Genomic DNA, 21,578 nt, shown 5'->3' with positions numbered 1-21,578 from the left:
TTAGTAAAGATGGAGTTTCTTCATGTTGGTCAGGCTGGTCTCGAACTCCCGACCTCAGGTGATCCACCTGCCCCGGCCTCCCAGAGTGCTGGAATTACAGGCGTGAACCACAGTGCATAGTCATGTACCACATATTCTTTATCCATTCGTATGTTGACAAATGGATAAAGGTTGTTTCGAAATCCTGGCTATTGTGAATAGTGCTGCAACAAACATGGGAGTACAGGTATCTATCTCTTTGATATACTGATTTCCTTTCTTTTGGTTATATACCTAGCAGTACGATTGATAGATCATATGGTAGCTCTATTTTTAGTTTTTTGAGGAACCTCCATATTGTTCTTCATAGTGGCTATACTAATTTATATTCCCACCAACAGCGCACAAGTGTTCCCTTTTCTTCACATCCTCACCAGCATTTGTTATTGCCTGTCTTTTGGATAAAAAACATTTTAACTGTGGTGAGATGATATCACATTGTAGTTTTGATCTGCCTTTCGCTGACGATCAGTAATATTGAGCACTTTTTCATACATCTCTTTGCCATTTGTATGTCATCTTTTGAGAAATGCCTATTCAGATCTTCCCCTCCGCCTTTTTTTTTCCCTCAAAAAGTGACATTTATTCAAAAAAAAAAAATTACAGGATGTCCATTCCTTGGCTCTCTTTCCTTCTGCCTCCTGCTGCTCCTCAGTTTCCCATGATTGAATCCTGGCTGGGGTTAGGTAGCAGGATAGCCCCTCAGATGAGGTCAGCAACATTGAGGGCCATCTGCTAAATGGAGGTGTTGTATAAGGTCTCAATTTCTTAAAGAGTCCTCTTGTCTTCTTCTGTCACCATGTTAATAGCCACACCCTTATGGCCAAACCGTCCACCTCAACCGATTCTGTGGATACAGTTTTCGTTGTTGGTGGGAAGGTCACAGTTGATAACTAAAGAAACCTGCTGCACATGAATGCTTCTGGCTGCAGGTCAGTGCTAATCAATACTCTGTGAGAGCCAGAACAAAACTCCCTCATGATCACATTTCATTCCTTTGGTCCATATCTCCATGCATGGCAGTGAAGTCCCAAGCATGCATCTTCTCAGTGAGCCAATCCACCTTCTTCTTCTTTTTTTTTTTTTTTTTGAGACAGAGTCTTGCTCTGTCACCCAGGCTGGAGTGCAGTGGTGAGATCTCGGCTCACTGCAAGCTTTGCCTCCCGGGTTCATGCCATTCTCCTGCCTCAGCCTCCGAGTAGCTGGGACTACAGGTGCCTGCCACCACGCCCGGCTAATTTCTTTTTGTATTTTTAGGAGAGACGAGGTTTCGCTGTGTTAGCCAGGATGGTCTCAATCTCCTGAGCTTGTGATCCGCCTGCCTCGGCCTCCCAAAGTGCTGGGATTACAGGCGTGAGCCACTGCGCCCGGCCGAGCCAGTCTACCTTCTTTCCGGTGTTGACGAAGATGACTGCCTGGGTGACAGTCAGGGTTTCATACAAGTCACACAATGTGCTCAACTTCCACTCCTTATGTTCCACATTGATGTAGAATTGGTGGATCCCCTCCAGGATCAACTCTTCCTTCTTGACAGGAATCCAAATGGGGTCCCTCATGAACTTCTTGGTCACCTTAAGCACATCTGAAGGCCTTGTGTCTGATAGCAAAACCACCTGGGTGTTGCTGTTAAGCTTTTGGAATATATCATAGATTGAGTCCTTCAATCCATGGCTTAACATTTCATCGACTTCGTCCAGTACAAATATCTTGATGTATTTGGGAGACAGGTATCTCTGGTTAAGCATATCAGACACGTGACCAGGGATACCCACGATGATATGGGGAACTTCCACCTGCAGTTTCTGCACCTCAGCACGCACATTGGTGCCCCCAATACAGGCTTGACAGGAGGCACCCATGTAGTCTCCTAGTGTCATGACCACCTTCTCTATCTTTTGAGCCAATTATCAAGTGGGTGCTAGAACCAAGGCCTGGGTAGTCTTTAGATCTAATTCAATCTACTGCAGAATTTATAAGGCAAAAGTGGCCATTTTCCCAGTCCCAGATAGGGCTTGAGTGATCACATCATAACCCTTGATACAAGAAGAGTGGCTCGCTGCTGGATGGCAGAGGACTTCTCAAAACCATAGGCATAGATGCCATGGAGGAGGAACTCCAAGAGGTTCATATCATCAAAACTGTCAGCAATCTCATTCCAGTTTCTCTCAATGATGCCTTCAGGCTCCATCTCATTGGGACTATTTTCTCTGGATCAGAACTGGGTGCAGTGGCTCACGCTTATAATCCCAGCACTTTGGGAGACCAAGGTAGGCAGATCATGAGGTCAGGAGTTCGAGACCAGCCTGATCAACGTGGTGAAACCCCATCTCTACTAAAAATACAAAAATTAGCTGGGCGTGGTGGCCCACGCCTGTAACCCCAGCTACTCAGGAGGCTGAGGCAGGAGAATTGCTTGAATCTGGGAGACAGACTTTGCAGTTAGCCGAAATCGTGCCCCTGCACTCCAGCCTGGGTGGTAGAGCAAGACTCTGCCTTAGAAAAAAAGAAAAGAAAAGAAGTACTCACTCTCAGACATGATCCTTAGAAACTCCCTTTTGCCCATTTTTAAATCAGATTGTTAGGTTTTTTTTTTTCCTATTGAGGTGTTTGAGCTCTTTATATATTGTTATGAAACCCTTGTTAGATTGACAGTTTGTAACTATTTTCTCCCATTTTGTGGGTTGTCTCTTCACTTTGTTGACTGTTTCCTTTGCTGTGCAGAAACTTTTTAACTTGATGTGATCCCATTTGTCCATTTTGCTTTGGTTGTCTTTGCTTGTGAGATATTACTCAAGTAATTTTTGTGTCCAGACCAATGTCTTGGAGATTTTCCCCAATGTTTTTTGTTTGTTTGTTTGTTTGTATGTTTGTCTTAGTTTTTTTTTAGTAGTTTCATAGTTTGAGGTCTTAATTTGAAGTTTTTTTAAATTATTATACTTTAAGTTCTAGGGTACATGTGCACAACGTGCAGGTTTGTTACATAGGTATACATGTGCCAGGTTGGTTTGCTGCACCCATTAACTCGTCATTTACAATAGGTATTTCTCCTAATGCTATCCCTCCCCCTGCTTCCAACCCCACGACAGGCCCTGGGGTGTGACGTTCCCCGCCCTTTGTCCAAGTGTTCTCATTGTTCAATTCCCACCTATGAGTGAGAACATGCGGTGTTTGGTTTTCTGTCCTTGTGATAGTTTGCTCAGAATGATGGTTTCCAGCTGCATCCATGTCCCTGCAAAGGACATGAACTCATCCTTTTTTATGGCTGCATAGTATTCTGTGGTGTATGTGTGCCACATTTTCTTAATCCCGTCTATCATTGATGGACATTTGGGTTTGTTCCAAGTCTTTGCTATTGTGAATAGTGCCACAATAAACATACGTATGCATGTGTCTTTATAGTAGCATGATTTATAATCCTTTGGGTATTTAGTAATGGGATCACTGGGTCAAATGGTCTTTCTAGTTCTAGATCCTTGAAGAATCGCCACACTGTCTGCCACAATGGTTGAACTAGTTTACACTCCCACCAACAGTATAAAAGCATTCCTATTTCTCCACATCCTCTCCAGCATCTGTTGTTTCCTGACTTTTTAATGATTGCCATTCTAACTGGTGTGAGATGGTATCTCATTGTGGTTTTGATTTGCATATCTCTGATGACCAGTGATGATGAGCATTTTTTCATGTGTCTGTTGGCTGCATAAATGTCTTCTTTTGAGAAGTGCCTGTTCATATCCTTTGCCCACTTTTTGTTGGGGTTGTTTTTTTCTTGTAAATTTGTTTAAGTTCTTTGTAGATTCTGGATATGATCCCTTTGTCAGATGGATAGATTGCAAAAATTTTCTCACATTCTGTAGGTTACCTGCTCACTCTGATGGTAGTTTCTTTCGCTGTGCAGAAGCTCTTTAGTTTCATTAGATCTGATTTGTCTATTTTGGCTTTTGTTACCATTGCTTTTGGTGTTTTAGTCATGAAGTCCTTGCCAGTAAATAAATACCCTTTATTCCCTATGTCCTGGATGATATTGCCTAGGTTTTCTTCTAGGGTTTTTATGGTTTTAGGTCTAACATTTAAGTCTTTAATCCATCTCGAATTAATTTTTGTATAAGGTGTAAGGAAGGGATCCAGTTTCAGCTTTCTACATATGGCTAGCCAGTTTTCCCAGCACCATTTATTAAATAGGGAATCCTTTCCCCATATTTTGTTTTTGTCAGGTTTGTCAAAGATCAGATGGTTGTAGATGTGTGGTGTTATTTCTGAGGCCTCTGCTCTATTGCATTGGTCTATATATCTGTTTTGGTAACAGTACCATGCTGTTTTGGTTACTATAGCCTTGTAGTATAGTTTGAAGTCAAGTAGCATGATGCCTCCAGCTTTGTTCTTTTTGCCTAGGATTGTCTTAGCTATGCAGGCTATTTTTGATTCCATGTGAACTTTAAAGTAGTTTTTTCCAATTCTGTGAAGAAAGTCATTGGTAGCTTGATGGGGATGGCATTGAATCTATAAATTACCTTGGGCAGTATGGCCATTTTCATGATATTGATTCTTCCTCTCCATGAGCGTGGAATGTTTTTCCATTTGTTTGTGTCCTCTTTTATTTAGTTGAGCAGTGGTTTGTAGTTCTCCTTGAAGAGGTCCTTCACATCCCTTGTAAGTTGGATTCCTAGGTATTTTATTTGTAGCAGTTGTGAATGAGAGTTCACTCATGATTTGGCTGTTTGTCTGATATTGGTGTATAGGAATGCTTGTAATTTTTGCACTTTGATTTTGTATCCTGAGACTTTGCTGAAGTTGCTTATCAGCTAAGGAGGTTTTGGGCTGAGATGATGGGGTTTTCTAAATATACAATCATGTCATCTGCAAACAGGGACCATTTGACTTCCTCTTTTCCTAATTGAATACCCTTTATTTCTTTCTCTTGCCTGATTGCCCTGGCTACAACTTCCAACACTATGTTGAATAGCAGTGGTGAGAGAGGGCATCCCTGTCTTGTTCCAGTTTTCAGAGGGAATTTTTCCAGTTTTTGCCCATTCAGTAAGATATTGGCTGTAGGTTTTTCATAAATAGCTCTTATTATTTTGAGATACGTTCCATCAATACCTAGTTTATGGAGAATTTTTAGCATGAAGGGCTGCTGAATTTTGTCAAAGGCCTTTCCTGCATCTATTGAGATGATCATGTGGTTTTTGTTGTTGGTTCTGTTTATGTGATGGATTATGTTTATTGATTTGCATATGTTGAACCAGCTTTGCATCCCAGGGATGAAGCCAACTTGATCGTGGTGGATAAGCTTTTTGATGTGCTGCTGGATTCAGTTTGCCAGTATTCTATTGAAGATCTTTGCATCCATGTTCATCAGAGATATTGGTCTAAAATTCTCTTTTTTTGTTGTGTCTCTGCCAGGCTTTGGTATCAGGATGATGCTGGCCTCATAAAATGAGTTAGGGAGGATTCCCTCTTTTCCTATTGATTGGAATTGTTTCAGAAGGAATGGTACCAGTTCCTCTTTGTACCTCTGGTAGAATTCAGCTGTGAATCTGTCTGGTCTTGGACTTTTTTCGGTTGGTAGGCTATTAATTATTGCCTCAATTTCAGAGCCTGTTATTAGTCTATTCAGAGATTCAACTTCTTCCTGGTTTAGTCTTGGAAGGGTGTATGTGTGCAGGAATTTATCCATTTCTTGGCTAGATTTTCTAGTTTATTTGCATAGAGGTGTTTATAGTATTCTTTGATGGTAGTTTGTATTTCTCTGGGATCGGTGGTGATATTCCCTTTATCATTTTTTATTGCATCTATTTGATCTTCTCTCTTTGCTTCCTTATTAGTCTTGCTAGCAGTCTATCAATTTTGTTGATCTTTTCAAAAAACCAGCTCCTGGATTCATTGATTTTTTTGAAGGGTTTTTTGTGTCTCTATCTCCTTCAATTCTGCTCTGATCTTCGTTGTTTCTTGCTTTCTGCTAGCTTTTGAATGTGTTTGCTCTTGCTTCTCTAGTTCTTTTAATTGTGATGTTAGGGTGTCAATTTTAGATCTTTCCTGCTTTCTCTTGTGGGCATTTAGTGCTATAAATTTCCCTCTACACACTGCTTTAAATGTGTCCCAGAGATTCTGGTGTGTTGTGTCTTTGTTCTCATGGGTTTCAAAGAACATCTTTATTTCTGCCTTCATTTCGTTATTACCCTTTAGTCATTCAGGAGCAGGTTGTTCAGTTTCCATCCTAGTTGTGTGGTTTTGAGTGAGTTTCTTAATCCTGAGTTCTAATTTGATTGCACTGTGGTCTGAGAGACAGTTTGTTGTGACTTCTGTTCTTTTACATTGGCTGAGGAGTGCTTTACTTCCAACTGTGTGGTCAATTTTGGAATGAGTGCGATGTGGTGCTGAGAAGAATGTATATTCTGTCAATATGGGGTGGAGAGTTCTGTACATGTCTGTTAGGTCTGCTTGGTGTGGAGCTGAGTTCAAGTCCTGGATGTCCCTGTTAACCTGTCTCGTTGGTGTGTCTCATATTGACAGTGGGTTTTAAAGTTTCCCATTATTATTGTGTGGGAGTCTGTCTTTTAAATCTCTAAGGACTTGGTTTATGAATCTGGGTGTGCCTGTATTGGGTGCATATATATTTAGGATTGTTAGCTCTTCTTGTTGAATTGATCCCTTTACCATTATGTAATGGCCTTCTTTGTCTCTTTTGTTGGTTTAAAGCCTGTTAGGATTGCAACCCCTGCTTTTTTTTTTGCTATTTGGTTGGTAGATCTTCCTTCATCCCTTTATTTTGAGCCTATGTGTGTCTCTGCGTGTGAGATGTGTCTCCTGAATACAGCACACTGATGGGTCTTGACGCTTTATCCAATTTGCCAGTCTGTGTCTTTTAATTGGGGCATTAGGCCATTTACATTTAAGGTTAATATTGTTGTGTGTGAATTTTATCCTGTTGTTATGATGTTCGCTGGTTATTTTGCCTTTTAATTGATGCAGTTTCTTCCTCGCATCAGTGGTCTTTATAATTTGGCATGTTTTTGCAGTGGCTGGTACCGGTTGTTCGTTTCCATGTTTAGTGCTTCCTTCAGGAGCTCTTGTAAGGCAGGCCTGGTGGTGACAAAATATCTCAGCATTTGCTCATCTGTAAAGGATTTTCTTTCTTCTTCACTTATGAAGCTTAATTTGGCTGGATATGAAATTCTGGGTTGAAAATTCTTTTCTTTAGGAATGTTGAATTTTGGCCCCCACCCTCTTCTGGCTTGTAGAGATCTGCTGTTAATCTGACGGGCTTCCCTTTGTGGGTAGCCCGACCTTTCTCTCTGGCTGCCCTTAACATTTTTTCCTTCATTTCAACCTTGGTGAATCTGACAATTATGTGTCTTGGGTTTGCTCTTCTCAGTAAGTATCTTTGTGGCATTCTCTGTATTTCCTGAATTTGAATGTTGGCCTGCCTTGCTAGCTTGGGGAAGTTTTCCTGGATCATATCCTGAAGAGTGTTTTCCAACTTGGTTCCATTCTCCCCATCACTTTCAGGTACACCAATCAAATGTAGATTTGGTCTTTTCACATAGTCCCAGGTTTCTTGGAGGCTTTTTTCGTTTCTTTTTACTCTTTTTTTTCTAAACTTTTCTTCTTGCTTTATTTCATTTATTTGATCTTCAATCACTGATACCCTTTCTTCCACTTGATCGAATCGGCTATTGAAGCTTGTGCATGCATCACATAGTTCTCGTGCCATGGTTTTCAGTTCCATCAGGTCATTTAAGGTCTTCTCTACACTGTTTATTCTAGTTAGCCATTCGTTTAATCTTTTTTTCAAGGTTTTTAGCTTCCTTGTGATGAGTTCGAACATCCTCCTTTAGCTCGGAGAAGTTTGTTATTACCGACCTTCTGAAGCCTACTTCTGTCAGCTTGTCAAAGTCATTCTCTGTCCAGCTTTGTTCCATTGCTGGTGAGGAGCTATGATCCTTTGGAGGAGAAGACACTCTGGCTTTAAAAATTTTCAGCTTTTCTGCTCTGCTTTCTCCCCATCTTTGTGGTTTTATCTACCTTTGGTCTTTGATGTTGGTGACCTACAGATGGGGTTTTTTTTTGTGTGGATGTCCTTTTTGTTGGTGTTGATGCTATTCCTTTCTGTTTGTTAGTTTTCCTTCTAACAGTCAGGTCCCTCAGCTGCAGGTCTGTTGGAGTTTGCTGGAGGTCCACTGTAGACCCTGTTTGCCTGGGTATCACCAGTGGAGGCTGCAGAACAGCAAATATTGCAGAACAGCAAATATTGCTGCCTGAACCTTCCTCTGGAAGCTTTGTCCCAGAGGGGCACCTGGCTGTATGAGGTGTCATTTGGCCCCTACTGGGAAGTGTCTCCCAGTTAGGCTACAGGTGCGTCAGGGACAACTTAAGGAGGCAGTCTGTCAGTTCTCCAAACTATGCTGGGAGAACCACTGCTCTCTTCAGAGCTGTCAGACAGGGATGTTTAAGTCTGCAGAAGTTTCTGCTGCCTTTTGTTCAGCTATGCCCTGCCCTGAGAGGTGGAGTCTACAGAGGCAGCAGGCCTTTCGGAGTTGCGGTGGGCTCCGCCCAGTTGGAGCTTCCCCAGCCTCTTTGTTTACCTACTCAAGCCTCAGCAATGGCGTATGCCCCTCCCCCTGCCAGGCTGCTGCCTTGTAGGTCAATCTCCGACTGATGCACTAGCAGTGAGCAAGGCTCCTTGGGCGTGGGACCCGCCAAGCCAGTCGTGGGATATAATCTCCTGGTATGTCGTTTGCTAAGACCATTGGAAAAGCACAGTATTTGGGCAGGAGTGTCCCATTTTTTCCAGGTACCATCTGTCACAGCTTCCCTTGGCTAGGAAAGGGAAATCCCCGACCCCTTGCGCTTCCCGGGTGAGGTGATGCCCCGCCCTGCTTCGGCTTGCCCTCCGTGGGCTGTACCCACTGTCCAACCAGTCCCAATGAGATGAACCTGGTACCTCAGTTGGAAATTCAGAAATCACTCATCTTCTGTGTCGATTGTGCTGGAAGCTGCAGACTGGAGCTGTTCCTATTCAGCCATCTCGAAAGAGAAAAAAAAATTTTGAAGTTTTTATTTCATTTTGATTTAATTTTTTTTTTTTTATGGCAAGAGATAGGAGTCTAGTTTCATTCTTCTGCCTATGGATATCTAGTTTTCCCGGCAATATTTGTTGAAGAGATTGTCCTCTGCCCAACACATGTTCTTGGCACCTTTGTCAAAAGTGAGTTTACTGTAGATGTATGGATTTATTTCTGGGTTCTCTGTTCTATTCCATTAGTCTATGTGCCTGTTTTTATGCCTGTATCTTGCTGCTTTTGTTACTATAGCTCTGTAGTATAATTTGAAGTCAGGGAATATGATTCCTCCAGTTTTGTTCTTCTTGCTCAGGATAACTTTGGCTGTTCTGGGTCTTTTATGATTCCATATGAATTTTAGGATTTTTTTTTTCTATTTTTGTGAAGGATATCATTGGTATTTTGATAGGCATTACATTGAATCTGTAGATTGCTTTGGGTAGTATGGATATTTTAACAATATTGGTTTTTTCCAATCCATGAGCATGGAATATCTTTCCTTTTTGTGTGTGATGTGTCCTCTTCAATTTCTTGCATCAATGTTTTATAGTTTTCATTGTAGAGCTCTTTCACTTCTTTGATTAATTCCCAGATATTTAATTTTATGTATGGCTATTGTAAATATGATTACTGTTTAAATTTCTTTTTCAGATTGTTCAATATTGACATATAGAAATGCTACTGATTTTTATATGTTGATTTTGTACCTGCAACTTTACTGAATTTGTTGATTAGTTCTAAGAGTTTTTTGGTGTCATCTTTAGGTTTTTCTTTCTTTTCTTTTCTTTTTTTTTTTTTTGAGACGGAGTCTTACTGTGTTGCCCAATCTAGAGTGCATTGGCGATCTTGGCTCACTACAACCTCCGCTTCCTGGGTTCAAACAATTCTCTGCCTCAGTCTCCTGAGTAACTGGAATTACAGGTGCCCACCACCATGCCCAGCTAATATTTTTGTATTTTTAGTAGAGACAGGGTTTCATCATCTTGGCCAGGCTGGTCTTGAACTCCTGACCTCATGATCCAGCTGCCTTGGCCTCCCAAAGTGCTGGGATTACAGGCGTGACCTACCACGCCTGGCCTTCTTTAGGTTTTTCTAAAAGATCGTATCATATGCAAACAAGGATAATTTGAGTTCTTCCTTTCCAATTTAGATGCTCTTTATATCTTTCTCTTGTCTGATTGCTCTAGATAAGACTTCCAGTACTATGTTGAGTAACAGTGGTGAAAGTGAGCATCCTTGTCTTGTTGCAGATCTTAAAGGAAAAGCTTTCATTTTTTCCCCATTCAGTATGATACTAGCTGTGGGTCTTTCATATATAGCTGTGATTGTGTTGAGATATGTTCCTTCTATACCCAGTTTTTTTAGGGTTTTTATTATGAGGGAATGTTGAATTGTATCAAATACTTTTTCAGTATCAATTGAAATAATATGGTTTTTATCTTTCATTCTGTTGATATGATGTATTACATTGACTGATTTGCATATGTTGAACCATCCTTGCATTCCTGAGATGAATCCCACATGATCATGATGAACAGTGTTTTTAATGTGTTGTTGAATTCAGTTTGCTAGTTTGCTAGTACTTGGTTGAAGATTTTTGCATCTATGTTCATCAGAGATATTGGTTTGCAATTTTCTTTTATTGATGTGTCTTTGGGTTTTTTTTGTTTTGTTTTGTTTTGAGACAGAGTCTCACTGTGTCACCTAGGCTGTTGTGCAGTGTCATGATCTCAACTCACTGCTCTGCCTCCTAGGTTCAAGTGATTCTCATGCCTCAGCTTCCCAAGTAGCTGGGATGACAGGCATGTGTCACCACACCTGGTTAATTTTTGTATTTTTAGTGGAGATGGGGTTTCATCATGTTGGTCAGGCTGGTCTTGAACTCCTGACCCCAAGCAATCTGCCCATCTCAGCCTCCCAAAGTGCTGAGTTTACAGGTATGAGCCACTGCACCCAGCCATGTCTTTGGTTTTGATGTCAGGGTGATACTGGCCTTGTAGAATGAGTTTGTAAATACTCCCTTCTCTATTTTTTTTTTTGGAATAGTTTGAATGGGATTGGTATTAGTTCTTTAAATGTTTGGTGGAATTCAGCAGTGAAGCCATCGGGTCTCAAGCTTTTCTTTGCTGGGAGACTTTATTATGGCTTTGATCTTATTGTTATTGGTCCATTTCAGTTTTTGATTTCTTCGTGGTTCAATCTTGGTAGGTTGTATGTGTCTACAAACTTATCCATTTCTTCTAGGTTTTCTAATTTATTGGCAGATAGTTGCTCATAGTAGTCTCTAATGATCCTTTGAATTTCTGAAGTATCGGTTATTTCCTTTTTAATCTCTAATTTTATTTATTTGAGTCTTCTCTTGTTTTTTTCTGAGTTAGCCTAGCTAAAGATTTGTTGATTTTATCTTTTCAAAAAACCAATTTTTCATTTTATTGAATTTTTAATAATTTTCTTGTTTCAGTTTCATTTATTTCAGCTCTGATCTCTGATTTCTTCTACTAATTTTGGGTTTGGTTTGTGCTTGCTTTTCTAGTTCTTTAAGATGCTTGCTAGGTTGCTTATTTGCAGTTTTTCTACTTTTTTTTTTTTTTTTTTTTTTTTGATGCAGACCTTTACTGCTGTAAGCTTTCCTCTTAGTGTACTGCTTTTGCTGTATCCCATAGGTTTTGGTTGTTGCCTTTTCATTTGTTTTAAGACATTTTTAAACTTCCTTCTTAATTTCTTTATTGACTCGCTGGTCATTTAGGAGTATACTGTTTAATTTTCGTGTGTTTGTGTAGTTCTTCTTGTTACTGATTTCTATTTTTATTCCATTGTGGTCGGAGAAGATACTTGCTGTTATTTCCATTTTTTTTTAAATTTAAACATTTGTTTTGTGGCCTAACATATGTTCTACCCTTGAGAGTGTTCCATATGCTGACAAAAAGAATGCATCTTCTGGAGCCATTGGATGAAATGTTCTGTAAATATCTGTTAGGTCCAGTTGGTCCATACTGGAGATTAAATCCAATATTACTTTGTTCATTTTCTGTCTGGGAGAGCTGTACCATGATGAAAGTGGTGTGTTGAAGTCTCCAGCTTATTATTGTATTGTGGTCTGTATCTCTCTTTAGCTCTAATAATATATGCTTTATATATCTGGGTGCTCCAGTGTTGGGTGCATATATATCATTGTTATGTCCTCTTGCTGAATTGACCTCTTTATTATTATATTAATGACCTCCTTTGTCTTCTTTTATGGTTTTAGTCTTGAAATCTATTTTATCTGATATAACTACTGTTCTTTTTTCATTTTCATTGGCATGGAATTTCTTTTTCCATCCCTTTATTTTCAGTCTATATGTGTCTTTATAAGTAAAGTGTATTTCTTCTAGGCAGCAGATGGGACTTTTTTTTTTTTTTTAATCCATTCAATATTATTATTCATAAGAATTTACTACTGCTATTTTGTTATTTGTTTTCTAGTTTTGTTGTCTTCTCTCCCTCCCTCCTTTCTCCTTACCCTCTTTCCTGATTCCCTGACCTCCTTTCTGGGTTCCTTTTTATTTTATGTGAATCTGTTGTGTGTATCTGTTTTTGATTTGAGGTTACCATGAGGCTTGTAAATAACACCTTACAACTCATTATTTTAAACTGATGAAAACACTGATTGCAAACAGGCAAAGAAAAAACTCTGTACTTTAACTGCATTCCCCCCAGCTTTTCAACTTTTTATTGTTTGTATCTTATTGTACTATATCAGGAAACGTTGTTATAGTTATTATTTTTGATAAGTTCATCTTGTAGTCTTCCTACTCAAGATACGAGTCATTTACACACCACAATTACAGTGTTATGGTCTGTATTTTTCTGTGTATTTACCAGTGAGTTTTGTACCTTCGGATAATTTCTTATTGCTCATTAGTGTCCTTTTCTTTCAGATTGGAGAACTTCCTTGAGAATTTCTTGTAGGATAGATCAGGTGTTGAAATTTCTCAGCTTTTGTTTGTCTGCGCAAGTCCTTATTTCTCCTTCTTGTTTGAGGGATATTTTCATTGCATATACTATTCTAAGATAAAAGTTTTTTCCTTAAGCCCTTTAAATATATCATACCACTGTCTTGTGGCCTATAAGATTTCCAGTGAAAAGTCTGTTGCCAGATATGTTGGAACTCCATTGTATGTCGTTTCTTTTCACTTGCTGTTTTGAGGACCCTTTCTTTATCCTTGACCTTTGGAAATTTGATTATTAAATGTCTTGGGGTAGTCTTATTCGGGTTAAATCTGCTTGGTGTTCCATAACCTTCTTGTACTTGGATATTGTTACCTTTCTCTTGGTTTGGGAAGTTCTGTTACTATCTCTTTGAGTAAATTTTCTGCCCTAACCTCTCTCTCTACCTCTTTTTTAAGGCCAATAACTCTTAGATCTGCCCTTTCAAAGCTGTTTTCTAGTTTTTATAGGTGTGCTTCGTTCTTTTCATTCTTTTTTCTTTTTTCTCCTCTGATTGTGTATTTTCAAGTGGCCTGTCTTCAATTTCACTAATTCTTTTGCTTGATCAGTTCTGCTATTGAGAGACTGTGATGCATGCTTCAATTTTTTTTTTTGAGATGGAAAAAAATAAAGCTGGATCCTCTCTCGTGCCTTACTCTGTCGCCCAGCTGGAGTGCAGTGGTGCAATCTCAGCTCACTGCAACCTCTACCTCCCAGGTTCAAGCGATTCTCCTGCCTCAACCTCCTGAGTAGCTGGGATTACAGGTGTGCGCCACCATGCCCGGCTAATTTTTGTATTTTTAGTAGAGATGGGGTTTCATCATGTTGGCCAGGCTGGTCTTGAACTCCTGACCTCAAGTGATCTGCCCACGTTGGCCTCCCAAAGTGCTGGGATTATAGGTGTGAGCCATCTGCCTGGCCTCATTCTTCAATTTGTTAATTGAAGTTTTCAACTCCAGAATTTCTGCTTGATTTTTAAAAAACATTTTAATCCCTTTGTTAAATGTATTTGATAGTATTCTCAATTTTTCTCTGTGTTATTTTGAATTTCATTCAGCTCCTGAAAATAGTTTTTTTACATTCTCTATCTGAAAGGTCACTATCTGTCACTCTGGGATTGGTCCCAGGTGCCTTATTTAGTTTATTTGGTGAGGTCATGTTTTCTTGAATGGTCTTGATGCTTGTGGATGTTCATTGATGTCTGGGCATTGAAGAGTTAGGTATTTGTTGTTATCTTTGCTGTCTGGGCTGGTTTGTACCCATCCTTCTTGAGAAGGCTTTGCAAATATTCAAAGGAAATTGAGTGTTTTGATCTAAGTCTTTTGTCACTGCAATGTAAACGTTCCTTTTTATATGAAGAGTTTTAGGGCCATTCACAATGGCTCACGTCTGTAATCCCAGCACTTTGGGAGGCCAAGGCAGGTGGATCACCTGAGGTCAGGAGTTCGAGACCAGCCTGGCCAACATGGTGAAACCCCGTCTCTACTAAAAATACAAAAATTAGCTGGGCGTGGTGGTACATGTCTGTAATCCCAGCTACTCGGGAGGCTGAGGCAGGAGAATTGCATGAACCCGGAAGGCAAAGGTTGCAGTGAGTGGAGATCGTGCCACTGCACTCCAGCCTGGGTGGCAGAGTGAAACTCTGTCTCAAAAAAAAAAAAAAAGAGGTTTTTTTTTTTTGTTTTTTTTTTTTTTTTTTTTTGAGATGCATTCTCACTCTGTCACCCAGGCTGGAGTGCAGTGTCATGATCTCGGCTCACTGCAACCTCCGCCTCCCAGGTTCAAGCTATTCTTCTGCCTCAGCCTCCCAAGTAACTGGGTCTACAGGTGCATGCCACCATGCCTGGCTAATTTTTGTATTTTTAGTAGAAATCGGGTTTCACCATATTGGCCAGGCTGGTCTTGAACTCATGACCTTGTGATCTGCCCACATCGGCCTCCCAAAGTGTTGGGATTACAGGCGTGAGTCACTGCGCCTGGTCAAAAAAAGAGTTTTAAAAAACACTTTGTATTAGTTCATTCTTGCATTGCTATAAAGAACTACCTGAGAATGGGTAATTTATAAAGAAAAGAGGTTTAGTTGGCTCACAGTTCCACAGTCTGTACAGGAAGCATGACTGGGGTGGGGGCTCAGGAAACTTACAGTCATGGCAGAAGGCAAAGAGGAAGGAGAAATGTTTTACATGGCTGGAGCAGGAGGAAGAGAGAGCAAAGTGGGGGGGTGCTACACACTTTCATAAACAGACAGATCTTGTGATAATTCACTCACTATTACGAGAACAACAAGGGGGAAATCTGCCTCCATGATCCAATCACCACCCACAAGGCCTCTCTTCCAACACTTGGGATTACAGTTCAGCATGAGCTTTGGGCAGGGACACAGACCTAAACCGTATCACACTTTGGTCTGTGTTTAAAATATTTCCCCCGATTTGTCATTTACTTTTTGACCCTCTTTAATGTTTTTTGGTAGTACTAACATTATAAATTTTTATATAAGTAAATTTATTAATGTCTTCTTTATGGTTTCTGAATATTTATGACATGCCTTAAAAGATTTTTCCCACTGCAAAACAGTAAGAAAATACTACACATGTTGTTTGCTTTCTTTTTTTTTTTTTTTTTTTTTTGAGACAGAGTCTTGCTCTGTCGCCTAGGCTGGAGTGCAGTGGCATGATCTTGGCTCAGTGCAAGCTCCACCTCCCGGGTTCACGCCATTCTCCTGCCTCAGCCTCCCACGTAGCTGGGACTACAGGTGCCTACCAACACACCCGGCTAATTTTTTGTATTTTCAGTAAAGACGGGGTTTCACCATGTTAGCCAGGATGGTCTTGATCTCCTGACCTCGTGATCCACCGGTCTCAGCCTCCCAAAGTGTTGGGATTACAGGCGTGAGCCACCACGCCCGGCCACATATTGTTTTCTTTTTGTTGTTGCTTGTATTACTTTACTTTTTACATTGATATCTTGTTTTGGTCTGGAATTTATATTGGAATAAGGCACGAGAAAGGATCTAGCTTTATTTTTTCAGGTAGCTTGACAGATGCCCCAATTTTGTTTATAGGCTGGTCCAATTTTTTCCTCATTGATTTGAGTTGTTAGAATTGAATATTGATTGGAAGGTCATCTCTTCTGTTTCTCAAGAAATGCACAGTTTTTCTAGAACTACTTGATACAGTATGTAGCTAATGAGCACTTGAAATGTGACTAGTTTGACTTGAGATATGGTTTTACGTGTAAAATATACACTGCATTTCAAAGGCTTAGTTTTTTTAAAATGTAGAGAATCTCATTAATAATTTTGTTTGCATGTTAAAATAACTTTGTGGAGATATTGGATTAAAAAGATATTAAAATTAACTTCACCAGTTTCTTTTTACCTTTTAAAATATATATACTGGAAAATTTTTAATTACATATGTGAGTTATATTACATTTCTGTTAAACAGTGCTTCTCTAGAACAAAGGTCAACAAACTACTTGTTTTTGTATGGCCTGTGAGCTTAAGGATTTTTTTTACATCTTTAAGGAATTATGTGTGGCACACACATCTCTTTACAGAAAACGTATGTTGACTCCTCCAAAATAGCCCACAGAATTGCTCATTTTGCTTTGAGACATCCAGTGACAAAGGGACGCAGTTTATTTCAGAAGAAGTCTTTATATTTGTAGACCTAGTTAGTTATTAAATGTTTCCCTCTATTGTATCAAATTCTTCCCTGAAATCTATACTCCTTGGTCAATGATGTCTTATGAAGTAAGACAGAATAAGTCATCATTGTGACATCTAACTCTAGGTACTTAAAGGACTATCAGTTTCTCTTTCCAAGCTAAATATTTTTATTTTCTAAGTTATAGGTTATGTCTAATAGTTTCTGGATCAGCATTCTTCTTTTCTGCCTTCTTTGTGTATATGCCGTATTTTATAACATCCTACTTAAATTGTTAACTGAGAATTGGAAAGCACGTTAGGGTTTTTCAGAGCAGTATGGAGTTTAGCACCTCTATAGCCTCCACAGATAGCTCTTGGTACACTCCAAAATAGCAGCATTAAATATAGAACTGTAGTACATTGCAGTATATTAGTGCTGGTGCACTAATTTTTATAGCTGAGGTTAGGTGTTGAGATGGACCAGTGAGAGCTATGCCAAGAAGAGAATCTGATCTCCTAATTCTGGTCTTCAGGCTTGCATCCTCAGAGAGCAGATTGCCTTCTTGGTGATTGGGGTCAGGGAAGATAAATAATTATTAGACTATTGGCTCCTGTTGTGTCTTGCTCTCAGCTAAAGTCTGAAGGTTGATAACCTATTTGGGGAGAGCCTAAAGAAATTTGATGTTATTCCAATGTTAGGAATATCTACATTGTTCACCTCAAACTATTTGGTGCCTTCTTAATAATGCCCCTTCTTGCTGATAATAATTTTTCTTAGGTCACCTCACATTGGCCATTAGGTAAAGTTTGTTTGGCTGTATTAGGCTTATGTGTAACTAGAAAGGAAAACATGAACCATCCACTATTGAGCCCTTTAGCCTTTCTCTCAGATAGTATATATGTAATGAAATAGAATCATCTGTTCATCTGGCAAGTTTACCTTGGTGCAGATTTGAAGTAGGGTTTGTAAAAGCATGACTGTTTTCAATGGATTGTTGAGAGTTTAATATTCACATAGATAGACCTCAGTTGGTGGCAAAAAAAAAAAAAAAAAAAAAAAGCCACAAAGGGAAAGAATGGCCAGGTGACCAGATACATGGACTGTCTCATTGCATGTTTTTGAATTAGCGGAGTGGGAAGCCATGCAGACTTCAGCTCTTTCAGCACAAGGGCCATTAAGACATTTAATGACCCATTGAGGATATACAGAGCCTTATGGATCAGTTTGTCTGTGGACCACGAGTAAGGAAATGCTTGTTGCCCTTCAGAGCACCACTGAGACCACGGAAGGCAAAGGCAGGCATAAAAGTCACATTGTTTGTTTTCATGATTTGGTCCTGGACCTCACAAACTTATAGTCCTATGGGGGAGATAAGAAATTAATCAGATAGTCACAAAAGTAAACATGATTACAAACTGGTAAGTTCTCTGAAGGAAAAATAGAGTGCAGTAGAGACTCTAAAAAGGGGGCATCAGTTCAGATTGGGAGTGTGGAGAGAGCTTGTTTGAGAAAATGGCATTTAAGCAGACCTGAAAATTGAGGAGTTAGCTAGAACATGTAGGGAAGCAAATTCCAAACAGAGGACTATCATACAGGGAGAACTAAGTATGAAAAAAGGCTTTTGGGCCTTTGGAGAAATGAAGGAAGTGTGGCTGTAATTTGTTTTTTGCTTGTTTGTTTGGAGACAGGGCCACAGTCTGTCACCCAGGCTAGAGTGCAGTAGTACAGTCATGGCTCACTGCAGCCTTGACTTCCTGAGCTCAAGCAGTCCTCCTGCCTTAGCCTCCTGAGTAGCTGCACTCACTACCATGCCTGGCTTATTTTTTATTTTTATTTTTTTGTGGAGACAGGGTCTTGCTCTGTTGCCTGGGCTGTTCTCAAACTCCTGGGCTCAAGTGATCCTCTCAGTTCAGCCTCCCAAATTGTTGGGATTACAGGCGTGAGCTACCATGCCCAACAGGGATGTTGTGAGGTAGAAGAAAAATGGAAGAAAGAGCCTTAAAGAAGGATTTTTTTTCTCCTGAATTGATCTAGTCTCCCAGAGAGAGTAGATATGAAGGCCCTCTTGTCAGTTACATGATCCCAATATTTTCTATTGTTATTCTAATTCTAGACCTTAGTATTATAATGAAGTAGTAGAACCAGAACAAAGCAATCTGGTTCTCTTTGAACATGTTATTTTATAAACAATAAGAATAATCCCAACAGAACAGCAGAACCATCCCAGCAGAACTAACCATCATCAGCTTTCTATCTCCTTCCAGTCTTTTTGTTATGTAGGTCATAGGAGTTTGTTATATAGATTATTTGGTCACCCAGGTATTAAGCCTAGTGCCCATTAGTTATTTTTCCTGATCCTCTCCCTCCTCCCACCCTTCCCCCTCCGATATGTGCCAGTGTCTGTTGTTCCCCTCTATGTGTCCATGTGTTCTCATCATTTAGCTCCCATGTATAAGTGAGAACATGTGGTATTTGGTTTTCTGTTCACTCCTTTGCTAAGGATAATAGCCTCCAGCTCCATCCGTGTTCCTGTAAAGGACATGATCTTGTTCTTTTTAATAATTGCATACTATTCCATGGTATATATGTACCATGTTTTCTTTATCCAGTCTACCATTGTTAGACATTTAGGTTGATTCCATGTCTTTGCTATTGTGAATGGTGCTGCAGTGAACATACATGTGCATGTATCTTTATAATAGAACTATTTATGTTCCTTTGAGTTTATACCCAGTAATGGGTTTGCTAGGTCGAATGGTAGTTGTTTTTAGGTCTTTGAGGAATTGCCATACTGTTTTCCACAATGGCTGAACTAATTTACACTCCCACCAGCAGTGTATAAGCATTCGTTTGTCTGTGCAACCTCAGCAGCTCCTGTTATTTTTTGACTTTTTAATAATAGCCATTCTGACTAGTGAGATGGTATCTTATTGTGGTTTTGATTTGTATTTCTCTAATGATCAGTGATATTGAGCTTTTTTTCATATGTTTGTTGGCTGTATGTGTGTCTTCTTATGAAAAGTGTCTGTTCATGTCCTTTGCCAACTTTTTAATGGAACTATTTTTTTTTCCTGTAAATTTGTTTAAGTTCCTTATAGATGCTGGATATTAGACCTTTGTCAAATGCATAGTTTGCAAAAATTTTCTCTCATTCTGTAGGTTGTCTGTTCACTCTTTTGATAGTTTCTTTTGCTATGCAGAAGCTCTTTAGTTTAATTAGTTCCCAATTTTCATATTTTTAAAGAGGTCACCTTTCAAGGAGTTTGTACCATAACTGACTTGCTTTTTGGTCATCTAGGCCGAGCTTATCCAATCTGTTGCCTGCAGGCCACATGCAGCTCAGGAAAAATTTGTATATTTTCTTAAAGCATCATGATTTTTTTGTGTGTGATTTTTTTTTTAAAGCTCATCAGCTATCATTAGTGTTACTATATTGTATGTGTGGCCCAAGACAATTATTCTTCAAGTGTGGCCCGGGGAAGCCAAAAGATTGGATGCTTCTGAAGGGCTATTAGAAATGATGCTTCTGTTGATATATTTTTGTACATGGCCTTCTCTTTCAGATTATTTTCTGTAGGATAAATTTTTTGAAGGTTACTTAACCACAGTTAAAATAAATGAAAATATTAATGACTCCAGATTTGCTATTATTTGGCTTCCCAAAGCAATTTTCTTTATGCAGTTTTTGCCAGTTTGGACATCTGTATCAAATGTTGTGCTTAGTTTCAAGTCAGATAAATAGTGTGCTGTGGTTGTGAACTTACCTTTTTGCTTCTGTGTTTGGCGTATAGTGCACCCTTGAAGAAGCCAGGGGCCGCATTGGTATGAGTCTTGTACTTGAAGTGTTTTAAATCTTTTTCTCTTAGGTCTCATCTGTTGAATTTTGGGTATTTTCTAACATTATCTCCTATCATTCTCTCCCTTACCCACTATGGCCACACTGACTACTTTGCTATTCTTTGAACAAGACAACTGAGGCCTCTGAGGGCCTTAGTACTTCCTTTTATCTGAAACCCTCTTTCTCCACATTTCTTTGTTTGTTTTGAGACAGTCTCGCTTTGCTGCCCAGGCTGGAGTGCAATGGCACAGTCTTGGCCCACTGCAACCTCCACCTTCTAGGCTCAAGCTATTCTCATGCCTCAGCCTCCCAAGTAGCTGGGATTATACGTGTGTGCTACCACATCTGGCTAATTTTTAGTATTTTTTAGTGGCGATGGGTCTCACCATATTGCCCAGGCTGGTCTCGAACTTTTGACCTCAGATGATTCACCTGCCTCGGCCTCCCAAATTGCTAGATTTACAGGCGTGAGCCACTGCACCCGGCCTTCCCCCACATTTCTAAATGGAGCACTTCCTCACTTAGACACTGCCCAAATGTCTAGCCCCTGTATCCTCTTTTTCTGTATTCCTCTTACTCGCATTTTCTTTCTGTCTACTTATTTATTTAGTTAGTAGAGATGGGGTCCAGGCTGGGCTTGAACTCCTGGCTTCAAGCAGTCCTCCTGCCTTGGCCTCCCAAAATGCTAGGACTACAGATGTGAGTCACCATGCCTGGCCAATTTATTTCTTTTTAACCTTAATTTTATTTTTCTTTAAAATGCTGATTATGACCTGAAAAGATCAGATGTGTTTTTCTGACTTTTTACCAGACTGCAATGTAAGTTTTATGAGCACAGGGAATTTTTTATATTTTGTTCACTGCTCTGTACCAAGTAGTTTGCGTACTTGGCTCAGTGACCTTCAGGTATCTATTAAATGAATGAATTGTATCCTGGCAAATGATGAGTTCATTACTTGATCAGAAAGTAGAACCCAGCACATTTTAGAGCTGGAAAGTTCCTCAAAGATTGTCTCA

The 21,578-nt window shown here is 39.7% G+C and overlaps 1 protein-coding gene and 1 pseudogene across 7 annotated transcripts in view; one reads left to right on the top strand and one right to left on the bottom strand.

Moving 5' to 3' along the window:
- CPEB3 (cytoplasmic polyadenylation element binding protein 3) overlaps positions 1 to 21,578 on the top strand; it is a 242,406-nt gene that overhangs the window by 147,185 nt on the left and 73,643 nt on the right. The window lies entirely within an intron of this gene.
- Positions 742 to 20,543, bottom strand: LOC126962971 (eukaryotic initiation factor 4A-I-like; annotated as a pseudogene).

Source organism: Macaca thibetana, chromosome 9, assembly GCF_024542745.1.
Source record: "Macaca thibetana thibetana isolate TM-01 chromosome 9, ASM2454274v1, whole genome shotgun sequence".
Taxonomy (NCBI): domain Eukaryota; kingdom Metazoa; phylum Chordata; class Mammalia; order Primates; family Cercopithecidae; genus Macaca; species Macaca thibetana.
Note: the sequence above shows the minus strand (reverse complement) of the source record. Positions and strands in the feature narration are given on the sequence as shown.